The sequence below is a fragment of the Ursus americanus genome, chromosome 34 (genome assembly GCF_024610735.1).
Source record: "Ursus americanus isolate L20-20 chromosome 34, mUrsAme1.1.p, whole genome shotgun sequence".
Taxonomy (NCBI): Eukaryota; Metazoa; Chordata; class Mammalia; order Carnivora; family Ursidae; genus Ursus; species Ursus americanus.
The window spans coordinates 21994814-22013093 of NC_142160.1; positions in this window are offsets into that span (position 1 = coordinate 21994814).

Consider the following 18280-nt stretch of genomic DNA (forward strand, 5'->3'; position numbering starts at 1 on the left):
TGCTGAGCAGGGAGCTGGATGTGGGACTCGATCCAAGGACTCTGGGATCATGACCGGAGCCAAAGGCAGATGCTTAACTGACTGAGCCACCCACGTGCCCCAGGGCATGGACATTTTGGAGGCCTATTGCCTACCACACAGAGGTAGAGAAAGAATGGGAAGAGACGTAGGGTTGGTCTTGGAGTTTATTCCTTTCCAAGTGGCCATGAGTGACCTCTCAGAGGTCATAAGAGATAGTGGGAAGAAAAGGAAGGCAAAGCACTGTGTTCTGAGATGCATGGATTCAGGAGCAACACTATTTTCATTCCAATCATATAGGAGGACACAAAGCGGGAAAATATACCTTGGTTGTCCTTCTGTAGGGAATATAGTGGGAAGCGTGAAGACCTCAAGAGACCAGATTGCCATCGCTGAGCGATGCACCACTGGTAGCCACTAGGGGCAGTAGAACAGCAGGGACGGCAGAATAGCAGGCCTCAGAAGCAGTGATGATACTTCACTGGTTTTCACAAGCACTGAGGAGGCTTATCCGTAGACCACACCAGGACACACTAGAAAATAAAGCAAAAATACAAACTAGATTTATTTATGAGATACTTCTGGAACCTTCCATAAATAACTATGACTATTTGAGAGAACTCAAAGACAAAGACAAAAACAAAACATGGACAACAGCAACAACAAAAAACAGAAAGCAGGAAAGCTGTAAATTAGTATTTATTATATTAATATGGTCCCATTTTTCATAGCATCTTAGGGCATCCAGAGGGAACTTAGACTACATTCAGGAGGGAGGCTCAAACAGATGGCTGGAGAAAAGAAACATCTTCCATTTCAGCAGAGTCATGCCAGTCAGTGAATCAAGGGCCTCGTCTGCTAATCTGCACCTCTGATTATGGTTTCATTTTAATTTAATGTCAATTAACTTGACAATTTAACTCTTGCCTTCCTGCCCAGGTGCTTGATTTACTGACTTATATCACTCTTATTTATTTTTTTTCCAGAACTGAAGTCTTATACCTATGGTTCTGTGCTTGGGCATTTCAAAGAGCTCGGCCATCCTGATAGGCACTGTTGTGGCTTTCCCAGGTGCCCTCTTCAAGACCGTGGCATTCATTTCACCAGTTTCCTGGTTGCCTGCTAACAGCTCACAGTTGAATTGCCCTCTGTGTACCCCAACGTTATGTTTCCTCTCTGGAAACAGCCCATATTCACTGACTGGTCACTGTGGAGGTACAAAAGCGGGCCGCCTTGCCCGTGTGAGGAGATCTGTGAAGGGCCATCCCAGCTGCAGGACACCTTTTGGCTCTGGTTGAGGTCTCTGTTATGACTCTGTCTTGGCTCAGCATCTCCCTCTGCCCAGTCCTTATTCCCTCAGAGGGGTTGTTCCTAAGAGCAGACATTTCCTGCATATGGATCTCCGTCTCTGAGAATCTGTTGCCCAGTGGACTTAAATTAAGACACTTGATGTGAGAATTGGCCGAAGGAGGCAGATTCTAAAATGAGACTTGGGAGCTGGATCACTTATGGGCCAGCTGGCATAAGTGGCCAGCTGGTCATAGGTGGAGTCCTGGGAGCACTGGCATGGAGTAGTTGTACAAATATTAAACCTTTCACTGGTGATGAACTGAGATGGGACATGAATATAAGGAAATGCTCTGGTGGGCTCAGTGTCCTCAGGCATTTGAGAGGTTCGGAGGAAATGATAATTAGAAGAACACTGAAATTGGATGGCTCTCCTAAGTACCACGTAAGCAGCTGGAAATACAATGAAAGATGGAGGTTATTAATCACTAATTTAAGGCAAAGTGGAAAGTTAGAGAGTCTCCATGGCAGCATTTAAAAAAGGCTCTCCTGAAGCTGGAGAGTAGAAAAGGTGAAGTCTGGGCTCAGTATTTAATTATAAGGATAGCAGACAGAATTCAAGGGAAGATTGAATTCCCAGGCCCTGCAAGACTTCAGCACAAAGGTCAGGGCCCTAGTAGAGAAGGAATAGGATTCTAAGGCTTTGGATGGGACATCTGGGTCAATGCACTAAAAAACTTGAAACCCTAACCCTTGAACCCTCTGGGCCCACAGAAGCAGCCTACTGCACTCTGTTAAGGTCCAGCACTCCCCTCCTCAGGATTTATCATCATCAGACATTGGAGTCTTGGAAAGAAACAAACAAGACACATGAACAACTAGTAGGTGGAAGATATTCCATATAAAAATATAGGGGTTCGTCATATGAAGTTTGGGGAGTTATCAAGTTGTTTTTTTTTTTTTTTTAAGATTTTATTTATTTATGTGACAGAGAGACAGCCAGCGAGAGAGGGAGCACAGGCAGGGGGAGTGGGAGAGGAAGAAGCAGGCTCATAGCGGAGGAGCCTGATGTGGGGCTCGATCCCGGAACGCCAGGATCACACCCTGAGCCGAAGGCAGACGCTTTAACGACTGCGCTACCCAGGCGCCCCGAGATATCAAGTTTTTAAGGACATACATCTTCTACTACTACTGAGGAGTGACCCCCTGCTAGACCTCCTCCAGTTCTGGTGACAGCACATTTTACATTTAGCAATTACAGTTTTGACTCATGTACTAGGAAAGGCTGCCAGTTTTGAGTAGGGCTCAGAGCAGAAAGACCTTTGCAGCAGGCCCATGCTGTGATCCAAGCAGCCCTACTTCTTAGGCCCTAGGACTTGGTAAATCCGATGGAACTGGAAACATTTTTGACGGAAAAGAAGCTACATGGAAAAAAAAAAAAAAAAGAAGCTACATGGAGTTTATGACAAGTCTCGGTGGGAGAATCATAACATAGCTAGGTTTTGGAATAAGACAACGCCATTTGCAACATGGAATTATATATAATTCAAAAAACAGCTCTTAGGGTTCAATAGGACTCTGGTAGAAATATAGCATCTGACTGTGAGACATCAAGTAAAAATGCGTCTAAAACTGTTCATTATGAGCTGAATTTTGTCAGACCCATAAATTTGTACTATTAGGCATGTCTAGCAGCAATGCTTTGTAAAACAATATTGTTTATCTGAGACCGGGCCACAGTAGGGCTAAAGGGCACAAGCAAGCCACGTAAGCAGGTGGTCCATAACCCCATGTAATATACCTGTTTCATTGCTGCCTTTCTGTCAGCTGATACCTAAGACCACATTAGGGGAGGATCACGTATACATAGTTGCTGGGAGAGGAAAATGGTCAAGATTGTTCTCAGGTGGGTGGTTTTACCAAATGAAAATGAAATGCCTTTGCACTCCATCCCCACTCAGGGGTGGCCCTGAAAGGCAGTGGTGAAAGATCCTCCCAAAGGGCAGAACTTCGAGTGGTTTACTGGGTTATCTACTTGGTATTTCCTATTTAAATTGATTTCTATTCATTATTTCTTTCTGTTTGCTTACTTTTGATTTAACTTGCTCATCTTTTCCGTTTCTTAGGATGGAAGTGTATATATCATCGATTTCAGAACTTCCTTTTTAAAAATATAAACATCTAATATTAGTTTAAATGTCCCTTTAAGCACTAATTTAGCTGCATCCTACAAATTTTGATATATATGTTGGTATTTTCATTCAGTTCAAAATTTGAATTTTCTTTATGATTTCTTTTTTGACCTATGACTTAAAAGTATGTTGTATAGTTTCCAAATATTTGGGAATTTTCCAGATATCTTTCTGTTATTGATTTCTAGTTTAATTCACTGTAGACGGATAATGTACATTGTATGTTTTCAATTCTCTTAAATTTTTTGAGACTTACTTTATGACTCACAATATAGTCTACTTTGATGAATGTTCCATGTATATTCTATTGTTAATGGAATCTTAAATGTTAAGTCATTTTGTAATTGTTAAAATCTTCTATATTGATCTTATTTCTCCTTGTTCTATCAGTTATGCAAGAGTATTGAAATCTCCAACTATTATTGTGGATTTGTCTATTTTTCCTTTAATTCTCATCTTTTGTTTCGTGTATTTTGAGAATTGTTAGGTCCTCCTGATAAAGTTATCCTTTCGTCTTTATGCAGTACCCTCTTAAATCTGGTCATATTCCTTGCTGTAAAATCTATTTTGTCTAATATTAATATAGCCCCTCCTACTTTATTTCTATTAGCATTAGCATGGAATATCTTTTTCTATCCCTTTACTTTGAATCTGTTTAGGTCTTTATGTTTAAAGTAGGTTTCTTTTGATAGCATGTAGTTGGGTATTGCTTTTCACCCAATATGATAGATTTTTTCCCTAAGTATTGTTTTTAAACTATGTAATTTAATTGCTGATACAGATTGATATAATGCTACCATATTACTACTTGTCTTCAATTATTCTCATCTGCTTTTTATTCTTTTCTATCTCCTTTTCTGACTTATATTGGATTAGTTGAAAATTTTCTTTAATGACTCTATTTTATCTCTACTCTTGACTAATTAGTCATATCTTTGGATTTTATTGTTGTTATTGTTTTTAATTTTGTTTTATTTTTATTATGGGTTGCCCTCTTTAACTTACATTCCACCTTCAAACTACATCACAATTTCAGAAAGCCATAACAATAAACTCTCACTCCCCCAATCATCTGTGATTCTGATTATACATTTTACAGCTACCTGTATATTAAACCCCACAATTCATTGTTACTACTTTTGCTTTCAACAACTATTGTCTTTTAAAATAATAAAAAATACCCCTTATATTTACCCACATAGTTACCATTTTCGGCACTTTTCATTTCCTTCTCTAAATTTCTATGCAATGTCATTATCTTCTGCCTAAAGAACTAACCATTAACATTTTTTGTAGTGGAGATATAATGGTGATGAATTCTTTCAGATTGTTTGTCTGAGACAGTATTTTGCCCTCAATTTTGAAGACGTTTACACTGGTAAAGAATTTCAGATTGACTGTTTTTTTTTTTTTTTCCCTCAGTGCTTATAGATGTCACTCCACTGTTTTCTGGCTTACATGGTTTCTAATAAAAATATGCTATAATTTTTATCTTCATTTCTCTGTATGTAATATATATTTTTAAAGATACTTTTTTAAATTAACTTTTTAAAAATTAGTTTTAGATATACAGAATAGTTACAAATATAGTACAGAGAGTTCCCGTATACCTTATACCCATTTTCCCTTATCATTAACATTACTGTGGTACTTCTGTCACAGCTAATGAACCAATATTATTTCATAATTATTAACTAAACTTCATACTTATTTGGATTTGATTAGTTTTTCCCTAATGTCTTATGTTCCAGAATCTATCCATAATACTAATTTATGTACTGTCATCATGTTTCTTTAGCTTTCTCTGGATTGTAACAATTTCATAAGCTTTCCTTGTTTTTAGTTATCTTAAGTAGTACTTGTCAGGACCTTTTGTAGAATGTCCCTCAATTTGGGTTTGCCTGATGAGCTTATTATTGTTAGACTAGAGTTATGGGTTTTTGAGAAGAAGACAACAAAAGTACATGCCATTGTTACCACATCATACCAAGGTTATATGCTATGAACATGACTTATCCCTAATGATGTTAATCTTCATTGGCTGAAGTTCTGTTTGCCTGTTTATCTAGTGTAAAGCTACTCCCTCCCCTAATACTCTATTCTTTAGAAGCAAGTCACTAAGCATAATCAATACGTAAGGGGTGGGTAATTATGTACCACTCCCTTGTGGGGGCAATAGCTAAGTAAATTATTTGGAATTCTTCTTTATAAGAGATCTGTCTGTTCTCCAACATTTGTTTATCCAATCATTTGTTTATATCAGTAGCAACTCATGGATATTTAATTTATACTTTGGGTTATAATCCAAAACTACATTATTTATTTTTTTGCTCAAATAATTCCAGCTCTGACCTTTGGAAGCTTTTTCAGCTTGGTTCCCATGTCCCTTTAGCATACATCTATTTTTTAAAATACTTATGATAGCCCCCAGCATGATTTTTTTTAACTGTTTATTCTTAACGGAGTTTATTGAGATTCTTGGGTCTTTGGGTATATGAATTTCCTAGGACTGCAATAACAAAGTACCACAACCTATATGTCTTAAAACAACAGAAATTTATTCTCTCACAGTTATGAAACCTAGAAATCCAGAATCAAGGTGTTGACAGGGCCAAAGGATCTAGGGACGAATTCTTTCTTGAGTCTTCTAGGTTCTGGTGGTTGCCAGGAACCCTTAGTGTTCTTTGGCTTATAGATGTATCACCCCAATCTCTACCTCTGTCTTCATATGGCCTTCTCCCCTGTGTCTGTGTACAAATCTCCCTTTTTTTATAGGGACATAAATCACTGGATTAGGCTACATCCTAATCCAGTATGACCTCATCTTGATTACATCTGTAAAGACCTGATATCCAAATTAGGTCACTTTCAGGGTAGAAGGTTCTGGGTAGAAATAAATTTGGGCATGGGGGGACTGGACACCATTCAACCCAGTACAGTGGGATTTATAGTTTTCATCAAGTTTGGAAAATGTTCAGCCATTATTCTTCTATTTTTTTTTTTACTCCCTTTTCCTCCCAAAACTCCAATTATAGAAATGTTAGACTATTTGATATTCTCTCAGGTTACTGAATCTCTGTTCATTTTTTTTTTTTTTTGGTCCTTTTGTACTCTGTACTTCATTTTATTTTTTCATATCTTTCAGTTAACTGATCTTTTCTTTTATACTGTCTGATCTACTTTTAATCCCATCCAGGTTTTCTTCCCCATATATCAAATATCTTTTATTTTATGATGTGTATTTTTCACCTACTTTCTTAAACACAGTGAATATACTTCCAGTGGCTTTTTCAAATATCTTTATCTCCCAATTCCATAATCTCTGACCCTTCAAGGTCTATTTCTGTTATGTGATTTTTTTCTTCTAGTTTTGGAACAATTTTCCTCTTTTGAGAAATGGATCATTCTTGACTGGCTGCCAGGTATTGTGAATTTTTTATTGCTGTTTGCTAGATTTGGTTGGTTTCTCTTAAATCATGTTGGATTTTGTTCTGGCATGAAGTCAAGTTACATGGGATCAGTTGGATCCTTTCAAGTCTTTGTTTTGAATTTTGTTAGGGCAGGTCCAGAGCAGCCTTAGTTGAGAGCTAATGTAGCTTCAATACTAAGGCAATATTCTTCTGAAGACTCTACTGAAGACTCTACTTGATGCCTGAGTATTACGAGACCTTTCATTATGACTGATAGAAACATCAACTATTTACAGCCCCTGCTTGAATGCCTAGAATTGTTCTCAGATTACATATCACCCAGAACTTTAGTATGTTTCATCCTTGACTTTTTTCTTTAGCATTTATTACTATCTCATAAATTATATACTTATCTAAATTTTGTTATTTCTTTCTGTTTTAGGGGAAGGAATTTTATTTTGTTATTCACTGCAGTGTACTAGCTTCCAGAAAAAGCTTGACTCATTATAGTTACTTGAAAAATATTTGCTGTGTTAGTGAAATAATCAATGAATTGTCTTTCAATTAGACATACTTTTATTATTTTCCATTTCTTCCAGTCCCTAATATCTAATTTAATAAATTACTATTGATAAATAGTGGTAATAGTATTGCTCATGAGACTTCTTTCAAGCGTGATTATCCTAAGATCAGGATTTGTGGTCCTCATCATTATACGTTGTAGATAGTACATTTCCCAAAACTATATGGAGACATTCATGTTTGTGGCCATCTTAGATTAATGTATTTATTATTCAAATTTTCCAACAGAGGGCAGTAAATATCTTGGAGACTAATTTGCCCATTTTTAATAGTGGCAGGTCTGTTACCAATGAGGAAACATTCATATCTTGTAAGGCCGTCAAACTTCCCTTTCCATTTTGGTGGGTTTCAGGATATTTCTTATACTCCTGTCGGTTATGTTATAACTATGTTGAAGAATGTTAAAGTAGGCTGCAAAATGTCCATTCACACCTCTGCTTTTAGTTCAGTAGCTAAAAGAAACACTCAGTTATGATGATTTAGTAACTAAAGAGTTCCAGAATACCACAGGGCAGGGCTTCCCAAAGACCTGTAGAATATGCTGTCTTCTTCACAAAGCCTCCTTCCCTATAGGGCTACCTTGCACAGACAGTGCCTGAAAATTATGGGCATTTATTGAGTCAGTACACCGTAAGCCTAGGGGAGATTTCAGTTTCCCTGTTTAGGGGATGACTTACCAAAAGATCATGGACTTTGAGGCCAGAAAGACCTAGTTTCAAATCTTGGATCTAACCTATGTTAGGAAATTATGTGGCCTAGTTCATTTATTTAATATCTCCAATGTTGTTTCTTCATCTGATAAATGAAGATAAGTGCCTCACAGAATTGTTAAGACCTAATTGAGGTAACACAGAGAACCTAAAACTCCTGATAGGCGCACAGTAAATGCTATTTCCATTCACGTTCCAGTGTGGGTATACATAGGCTAAATCAGCCATCAAAAAGGTGGTAAAGTCATAGAATCATGCAGTATAAAAAACTGGTCACACGTTTTTGGTCCAATGCAACTTTCGTAGTGCTACAGTCTCCTCCATAGCATCCATATTAACTTGCATCCAGTCTCAAGTTAAACATTCCAATTATAGGAATGCCCCTTTCCTTCTAAGGGAGGTAACCTTTGGAAAATTCTGTTATAGAAGGAAATTGGACAAAGTAAGGAAGGCTCAACCATTGGTCCTGGCTCTGCTTCCTGTGACCTCAAGGAACAATATTAATCCCTCATCTAAAGGATCCCTCCATATATGAATGAAGCTATTATAATGGATCCTTTTGAGTCACCTCTATAACACATAGAACTTTTATACTCCCTTAACCTGCACATATGACATAATATTGATCCCTGTTCCATGGTGTTGGAATTCTCCAATCTATCTTTGGGCTTCCATCATCATTTCTGTATACCCAGTGCTGTCTTGTTATGAATTCATTGCCCCTTTATCAAAACTGGTCTGTATCATTTCTTATTTCTTCAATCTCTAAAATATTAGTATTGACACTTTTATAAATATTTGTATCTTGGCAATCTTTCATTTCTTACATAAGAAAATGAGTAATCTCATTACCTAAGAGAATTTTAGGGACAATGTAAAAGCCATTAAGGGAGGCCCTGCTTGCAATGATACTTCTTGATATCTGTATCTTTATATACATATATATATAATATATGTATATATATATAATATATAATATATATATATATATATGTATGTATCATAACATGGAGTTCTATGTATTCAGTTTCAATAACCTGTCCCTGATAACTATTTCCGTGGGCATATCTGTGTGTTCGTGTTGAAGCAGACGCAGGCAAGAGGGACGCAAATGTGTGTGCTAAGGAAAGAGAGTTAGGCACCATGATTACTTTTGATTAAAGAGGAGATTTCATATAGGACTGTCTCAGGCTATTAATAAAACAAGAAGCCAATGAATATACCTTTATCCTAAAAGCCTATAAACAGGCATTAGCATTAAAATAACTTCCTAAGTTGAGCTAGTGATTGTCATCAACATTTCTTCTAAGGATCAAACTAATATATTGTGAGTTAAATAGCTTTGACCTTTAATACTTTTAAATCCCATTGATTTTTCTCATTCTTGCTTTTGAGTTTACATTTTTAAGTGACATTTAAAGATGCATGTACTTAACTGCATTTAATTAAAAAAAATATCAGGGGACAATTTTATAATAAAATAATGCCAAAAGTAAAAAAATGAAAGGGAAGGGGTGTTTGGTATTTTAAAAGTGAGTGACAATATATGGTAGAGGGCTACAGGGGTGGTAGAGTAGTCCGAACACTAAAGACAGCTTAGGGCGTATGAATGAAGAGCACAGACTGATAACGGTGAGTCGTAGTGGCCGTGTGCATTCTAACTGATTTGCCGGCCTGAACACAGTCTTTAGGAGCCGGAGTAGAAGGGTGTTCATCTGCTGTCTACACTGGATCCAAATCACAGGACTAGTATCCATGCTCAGCTAGATGTAAGACACATCAGGACTTAGCTTTGTGCTCCATTTCAGCACACTTTCACCCCAGACCTGCAAGCATCTTGGAAACATTGCTTCATTCATCTCTACAACATTCCGTTTGGGGAGTTAAGTTACAAATATTATGAGGCCTGTTCTCCAGTTGAGAAAGCTGAATTACAGAAAGGTTAAGAGGCTTGCTTGAGGTCAGAAATTGGTAATAGAGATCAAGTGCAGGCTGGAGGGGACCCAGCAATAGTTCCCAGGATACCTTGGCAGTGTCATTCTAAAATCCTTTCAGTGATTTCTCTCTGTTATTCCCCAGGGCAGCAAATCCGCAAGTGTTAATAGAAAGCTTCTATGAGGCAATTGTATAGGCAGAGTTCTTTCTGTAGGAGACAGATACTATGCTGTTACTTTAGACCTTTCTCCTACATTTTCAAAGGTGCAGAATTAATGACTGAGTTAGTCTAACACTGGATATACCTCACATTTAAAGTCATAGACACCACCTTGCAATACAGACACCCACAGTTCAGAAAGGCTTCTTGAAGAAATTCATTGCAATGCAAGAAAACTCTTGGGATTTCCAAAGCCACAGCCTAGATATAGTTTCTTTTCCTTCAAAGGGGAAACTTGAGAGGGAACGTTTAGAATACCTTCACAATCAGTCCTTTCTGTGAACAAGCTTTGGCTTGAAAAACTTCAAAATGTTGTCCTCATTCTGTGGTTATCTTCATCTCCAAGTAAATTTCTAGAGCTTCACATGCAGAGGTTTGAGGCATTTTTGTGGTTTCTTATACTTTGGCTTTATTACTAACTGAAATCCAATGGGTTTACAGTGGAGGAAATGGGAAGGAAAATTGAAATTGAGTAGTTACTCTCATAGGTGAGGCCCATACCTCTGATGGTGGCCACACTTGCCTTACTGTGGGATAGCAAGTTTATGTCTTTTGAATCTGTTTTCTAGGGTGAAAAGAAAATCAGAAATTATCCCCAAATTTCTGATCCAGTAATTTACAATGAAGGTGACACTATTTTCCAATACTTTTAACTTTTGATGTGAGCTAAGTTTTAGGTATATCTTTATAGCCACAACAGTTTTTTGGATATTATATAGCAAAGCATAAACTTATTCCCAAAAATAAGAATTATTTTATTTCCTGAACGACTCAAGAATATACATTCTCTTTGAACACTTTGCTTCCTTGAATATTTATAACTTTATGCATATAATAAGAAAAACAACAATAATTACTGTTTATTAAGCAGTGTATTGCTTAACTATAGAAAGCATATATGTCAAGTATTTATGTATGCATATACACATAAGCACACATATAAAATCTTTTTTAATAATTCAACAACCCTTCATTGTAATTACCATCACTTTTATTTTACCTGTGAGGAAAAGGAGACTAAAAAAGACTCATGGTCTCACAACTATATGTTGCTGACAGAAATTTTTTACATGAAACCTCGAAGTTAAATTTAAAACAAACCAAAATAAGAAAGATGCAAGGTGTTAGCTATATACTCCTCTATACAATTAAATCTGGAGAGAGAAAAATAGTAGAAAAGAAAATCATTATCTAACTGCACTGTCAGGATAATCTATGTGGTAGGCTAGAGCTATTAGACCCAATTTTCTTTTTCTTTTTCTTTTTTTTTTTTTTTAGATTTTATTTATTTATTTGACAGAGAGGGACAGCCAGAGAGAGAGGGAACACAGGCAGGGGGAGTGGGAGAGGAAGAAGCAGGCTCCCAGCGGAGGAGCCCGATGTGGGACTCGATCCGGGAATGCCGGGATCACGCCCTTAGCCGAAAGCAGACACTTAATGACTACGCTACCCAGGCGCCCCTAGACCCAATTTTCTGATGAAGACTCTGAGGCTCACAAGATTGCAAACTGTTGCCTGCGAATCGTTTAATATCAACCAGGTGTTCAGTAGCAGACTCAGAACTGTGGGAATCTGTTCACTATGTGCTTTTCTTTATCGCTTAAAATTCACATAGAAAATCATCTCATTCTGACCACAGGCCCTAAAATCAGGTTAGAACTTTCTTAGAATGTGCCATGTGTACTCCAATGATAAGATGCTGTAAAACTATTCAAGTTGATGTATACAAGTAGTGGGTCTGGGAGGTGCACAAATATCCACGGAAATCCGAGGAATAGAATCACGGTTGACGGGTCAGAAGTGTCAAACATGTAAATTGCAGCAATTAAACTATGCAAAGTTCAGGAAACATTTTCTGCATCTTCAATCCCCAGGGCTTTGGAAATTTGGGGTTTGGATAACTCCTAAGCCAAAATTAGCTACTGTATTCCTCCAGATTCCATTAGAAAGTTGGAGTCAGCTTTTGCTGAAACACTCCATTTCCTTTACAGGCTAGTTTGTCTCCCGTATGTCTTCTCACCTGTAAATGGGATGGTAGAGCTGCTGAATATCTTTCTGTATACGAAGTAGATAAGTAGGTAGGTAGGCAGGTAGATAGGTAAGGTAAGTAGATGGGTGATAGGTAGATACGTAGATACATGGATAGATAGATCACACTTCTGAATCTGATATTGAGTTGCTGTAACATTGATTTTTCGACCCTGCTAGACTCTTAACAGCTAATGCCTTTTCTTCCTCTCATTGGTTCTCTCACAGCAAGCCTCCCATAGCAAGAGGGTTTCAGAAATCCCCATTTACCACCGTTTGGATTATCTACATTTCACCTGGCTTCTCCACTCAAATGCAGTTTTAGGCCAAGAGCCCAGCAGTGTTATTCTTTTAATTTTATATGCCCACAGAGCTGAAACATTTGAAGTGCAAGCATGGGACTGTATACTTTTCAATTAGATGTTGGCACATGCAAACACTAACAGACACTAACTGGCACAGACCAACTACCATTCACTTAACTTAATGGATACTCTAATGGCATGGCCAATGGTAGAGCAATTTCGGAGCTCTGAGAAATCTAGAAGCAGTGGAAATTATAGTCCACAGCATGACAACAAGTCCTTTATAAAGGTTTTGCACAATTAGTTTCTTTCAGAAATGAAGAATGCCAGTCGGATTAATCTGCCAGATCTTGGCAGGACAATGATACCAATTGCCTTTTGTAACTGTTTACTTACTTCTCTGTTTCCTTACGTATAGGGGACCAGACAAAGTATTGCTCCTTACATTTGTACTGATGCCTTTTTACTTGAGAAAGCACAGGACAGTGAGTCATCCTTCTTTCTCTCCTTATTGAACCCTGTGAATTTTCAAACTTCAAGTCCTTTTTTTTTTTTTCACATTTAGTTTCTCATTAAATATTCTGGGTCTACGTTTGGATTGAGATTTCTTTGTGGCTTATAACTACAAATCAAAATTTTATCTATTAGCATTATTATTGGCAAATTTCTAGTAGTCATTTTTATAGTCTACAACTATGGGTGTTATTGTTCCCTATCCATTTTATAATTTCAACTAAATCGAGCAATGAAAATTTTATAGTGCATCCCTAATTGTGCGCCAGACTGGAACTGTTCATACAAATTCCAACAATTATAAGGCTTTCTGGGAAACATTGGCAGCAAACACTGGATTAAATGTTTATAACAGCAAGCCAGATGGGAAACAGAGATAAGGAAAATCTCATGGAAACTTATTTTTTTTTCCCAAACCAAAACACTATTTTAAATTAACCTGGCCGAGAGAAAGCATTTTCACATTGTTGACCAATAAATAGCTTTTGGTAAGTAATAGCAGTTAAATTGTGGGAATAATTTTACGTGGACATAACTCTTTGTGTTAACTGTGACTGATGTTACAAAGAGATACTAAATAGACAGAGTCGATGACTAAAACTCCAGTGATGTATTAGCTTAAATTTAAACAGTGGACGCTTTAAAGTTAGAAAAAAAAATGTGCTTCGTATTATATCAAAGGTGGAAAAAAATCACATGGAAATATTTAGTTGTATTTGAAAATGTTTGACGTGGAGACTGTGGTGCATATATAGTCAACTTACTCATGCTAAAAATATTTTTACTGCTTGGGAACTCAGAGCGAAGACTGCCATTTTTGTAGATAAATCTGTCTCTTAATGGAATGGGGCAATAAGCTACTCCCACCAACTTGAACTTATGCTTGCTTCTTCTGATTTGACTAAAATGTCGTGAAAGTTACAAAGGTAGATTTGTAGGGAAACTAATAACACTAAAATTTCAAGTCCCCTCACTTGCATGGGTACCTTCCCTGGAATGATTCCTAAGCATATGTTCACATGTTCATAAATTTTTTGAAGTTTGTGAGGGAAGATATTTTAAATGTAATCGGTTAAGACTATTGTCTCTTTACATTCTGATTTTCCCTCCATCACACTTCTTTGTTAGGTGGCATTGGAGTGGCCATGAGCATCTCTAGATTATGGCTAGATGAATGTTAAATTTAGGAGACATTTATTGGGTTTAGTCATATATATTTATGTGAGATGCAGTCAATTTCGTGTAGTTAAGTCAGTGCTACTTAGAAGCTTAGAGATGGCTTCTGGGAATAGTTTACTACCCACTATGACTAGCCACTTGTTATAGAAACATGAAGGCACAGGCCAGAAGCATTATTAATAGGTCCTACCTCTCCTGACATCCTAGTGGAGGATAATTAAGGTTTAAAATGGGTACAGCAAGGAGCTGGTTTATAGAACATTTTTTCAATCAACAAATTTGTAAAAGATATTCATACTTAAAACAGGAATACAATGACTTTTTAAGAACTCTAGGTTATATTTTCTAGGAATTGGAAACAAAAATGCAAACATAAACAGCTGCAAACATTTATTTTAAAAGTTGTAAGGCTCAAAGACAACCTTTTAATTGCTAGCCGGGAAGATGTTTTACAGTATTTAAGTGAAACAGATGAGCGATTATGGACTTCTGATTTGGACATACACATGTGAAGAGTGTTTTCTTTTGCCACCTTTAATTCTATTTATTAAAGGTATTGAGAAAATATTAATATAAACATTAATGGAATCTAAAATATAAGGGATAAAAGTGAAAGTATAACAGTAAAAATTATTCTAAAGAGAATTCAACACATATTTTTATACGATACTGAAGGTAATTTGTTAAGCTGAAAAGAAACATTTTGAGTAGAAGACATATCAGACCCTGGGCTTGCTGTGAATCTAATAATGAAGAAAAGTGAATTATATGAATATATTTGGGAAACCACTAAAACTTCCTGCTAAATTAATTAGCTTTTGCTGTATAGCAAACTTTCCCTAAACTTAATGGCTTACACTACATCATATGGGCCAAATGAGGCCCATGGCTGCTTCTTTGTTGTTGTTGTTTTGGGGTGTTTTTGTTTTCTAAAGAAGAAGAAATGCAACAGAGACTTTCAGGTGGCCCGCAAAGCCTAAATATTTACTCTCTGGTTCTTTACAGAAAAAAGGTCTGCCAAACTCTGGCTTAAAAGAACTTATTTAGCTCCCTATTCACCACTTTAGTGATTTGGGCTGGGCTCAGTTGGGCAGTCCTTCTGCTGCTCTGGGCTGACTTCATTTATTGTTTTATAGTATCCAGTAGGTCACCTAAAGCCTAGTGATCTGGCATTTCCTCCCTTCCAGGTTTGGCAGTTGGCTGGCAGTCAACTGGGATGATGGAGCCACAACCTCTCATTATTTAGCAGACAAGTCAGGGCTTGTACTTATGGTGGTAGTTGCACTGTTTCCAACAAGAGCAAGCAGAGACAAGCCCAAATCCAAATGTTTGTTTGCATCATGTTTGGTAATGTTCCAATAAAGTAGGTCACATGGCTACATCTAGAGTTATAGTTGAGGGGAGGGGATACTACCAAAAGGCATAGATGAAGAAAAGGGAAAAAAATTGTGGGGGTATCTTGGCTCAGTAGGTAAAGCATGAGACTCTTAATCTCAGGGTTGTGAGTTCAAGCCCCACCTTGGGCATGGAGCCCACTTGAAAAAAAATTATGGCCATTTTTACAATTGTCCATACTTGATTTGACATAAAATAATGACAATAACAAAGATAATGTACAACTAATAATGTGCCATTACTATGAGGACTCTTAAAATATGCCATTACTATGATAAACTCTTAAAAGTGGTGTCAATTCAATAAATATTTAAGATTAGTAGCTACACAGGAAATTTTAAAAGCTGTGAAATCTTTTTGTTCATATATGAAAGAAATCTGATAGATTTTTTTCTCCAATTGACAATAATTCTCAAATTTTACATGGAATTCTCAATACAAATTGTGAACTTGAATATTTGCTAAACTATCAATAATAAAAGCACTTGATTAATCACACTTAATACAAACTCAATGATCATTATATTCTTTTTTTTTTGAAAAGGTGACAAAATCATTGTCATATGAGTATGAAAGGTATAATCAGCCAAAAATGTAGGAGAGAAGTATTATAGAAGAGCTTCAGGCATTTCATTTAAAAGCATATTTTTTCTAGATTTCTGAGGGAGGGGTGGTATTTTCAACTTTTTATTCTCATGAATATAGATGCAAAAATCCTCAACAAATTAGCAAACCAAATCCAACAATACATTAAAATACCATACACCACGATCAAGTGGGATTTATTCCCAGGATGCAGTGGTGGTTCAATATTCACAAAACAATCAACATGATGTGTCACATTGATAAGAGAAAGGATAAAAACCATATGATCATTTCAATGGATGCAGAAAAAGCATTCGACAAAGTACAACGTCCATTCATGATAAAAACCCTCTGCAAAGTAGGTCTAGAAGGAACGTACCTCAACATAATGAAGGCTTTATATGAAAAACCTACAGCCAACATCATACTCAATGGTGAAAATATGAGAGCTTTTCCCCTACGGTCAGGAATAAGACAAGGATGTCTACTCTCACCACTGTTATTTAACATAGTCCTGGAAGTCCTAGCCACAAGCAATTAGACAACATAAAAAAATAAAAGGCATCCAAATTGATAAAAAGAAGTGAAACTCTATTTGCAGATGACATGGTAGTATATGTAGAAAACCGTAAAGACTCCACCAAAAAACTACTAAAATTGATAAATGAATTCAGTAAAGTCTCAGGATACAAAATCAATTTAAAGAAATCTCTTGCATTCTTATAGACTAATAATGAAACAGCAGAAAGTGAAATTAAGAAAACAATCCCACTTACAGCTGTACTAAAAGTAATAAAATATCTAGGAATAAACCTAACCAAAGAGGTGAAAGACATATACTCTGAAAAACTATAAAACACTGATGAAAAAAATTCAAGGCAACACAAAAAATGGAAAGATATTCCATGCTCATGTGTTGGAAAAACAAATATTTCTATACTACAGGAGCACCTGGGTGGCTCAGATGGTTAAGTGTCTGCCTTCAGGTCAGTTCACGATCCCAGGGTCCTGGGATCAAGCCCTGCATTGGGCTCCCTGCTCGGCAGGGAGCCTGCTTCTCCCTTTCCTGCTGCTGCTCCTCCTGCTTGTGTTCTCACTCTCTCTGTCAAATAAATAAATAAAATCTTAAAAAAAATAAAAACAAAAAGCAAAAAAAAAAAAAGTCTGTACTATATAGCAATCTACAGATTGAATGCAATCCCTATCAAAATACCAGCAGCATTTTTCACAGAACTAGAATAAACAATCCTAATTTGTATGGAACCACAAAAGACCTCAAATAGCCAAAGAAACCTTGAAAAAGAAAAACAAAACTAGAGGTTTCACAATTCTAGACTTCAAGTTATATTATAAAGTGGTAGTAATTAAAACAGTATGGTACTGGCATAAAAACAAAAACATAGATTAATGGAATAGAACAGAAAACCCAGAAATAAACCTACAATTATATGGTCAATTAATCTTCCACAAAGGAGGAATGAACATAAAATGGAAAAAGATAATCTCTTCAACAAATGGTGTTGGCAAAACTGGACAGCCACACAAAAGAATGAAACTGGACCAATTTCTTTCACCATACACAAAAATAAACTTAAAATGGATTAAAGACCTAACTGTGAAACCTGAAACCATAACTTGAAAAGAGCACAGGCAGTAATCTCTCTCACATTGGCCATAGATATTTTTCTAGATATGTCTCCTGAGGCAGGTGAAGTAAAACAAAAGTAAGCTATCAGGACTACATGAAAATAAAAATTTCTGCACAGCAGAGGCAATGATCAATAAAACTAAAAGACAGCCTACTAAATGGGAGAGGATATTTGCAAATGACATATTTGTAAAGGGTTCGTGTCTAAAATATATCATGAACTGATACAACTCAGCACCCAAAAAACAAATAGTCTAATTTAAAATGGGCAGA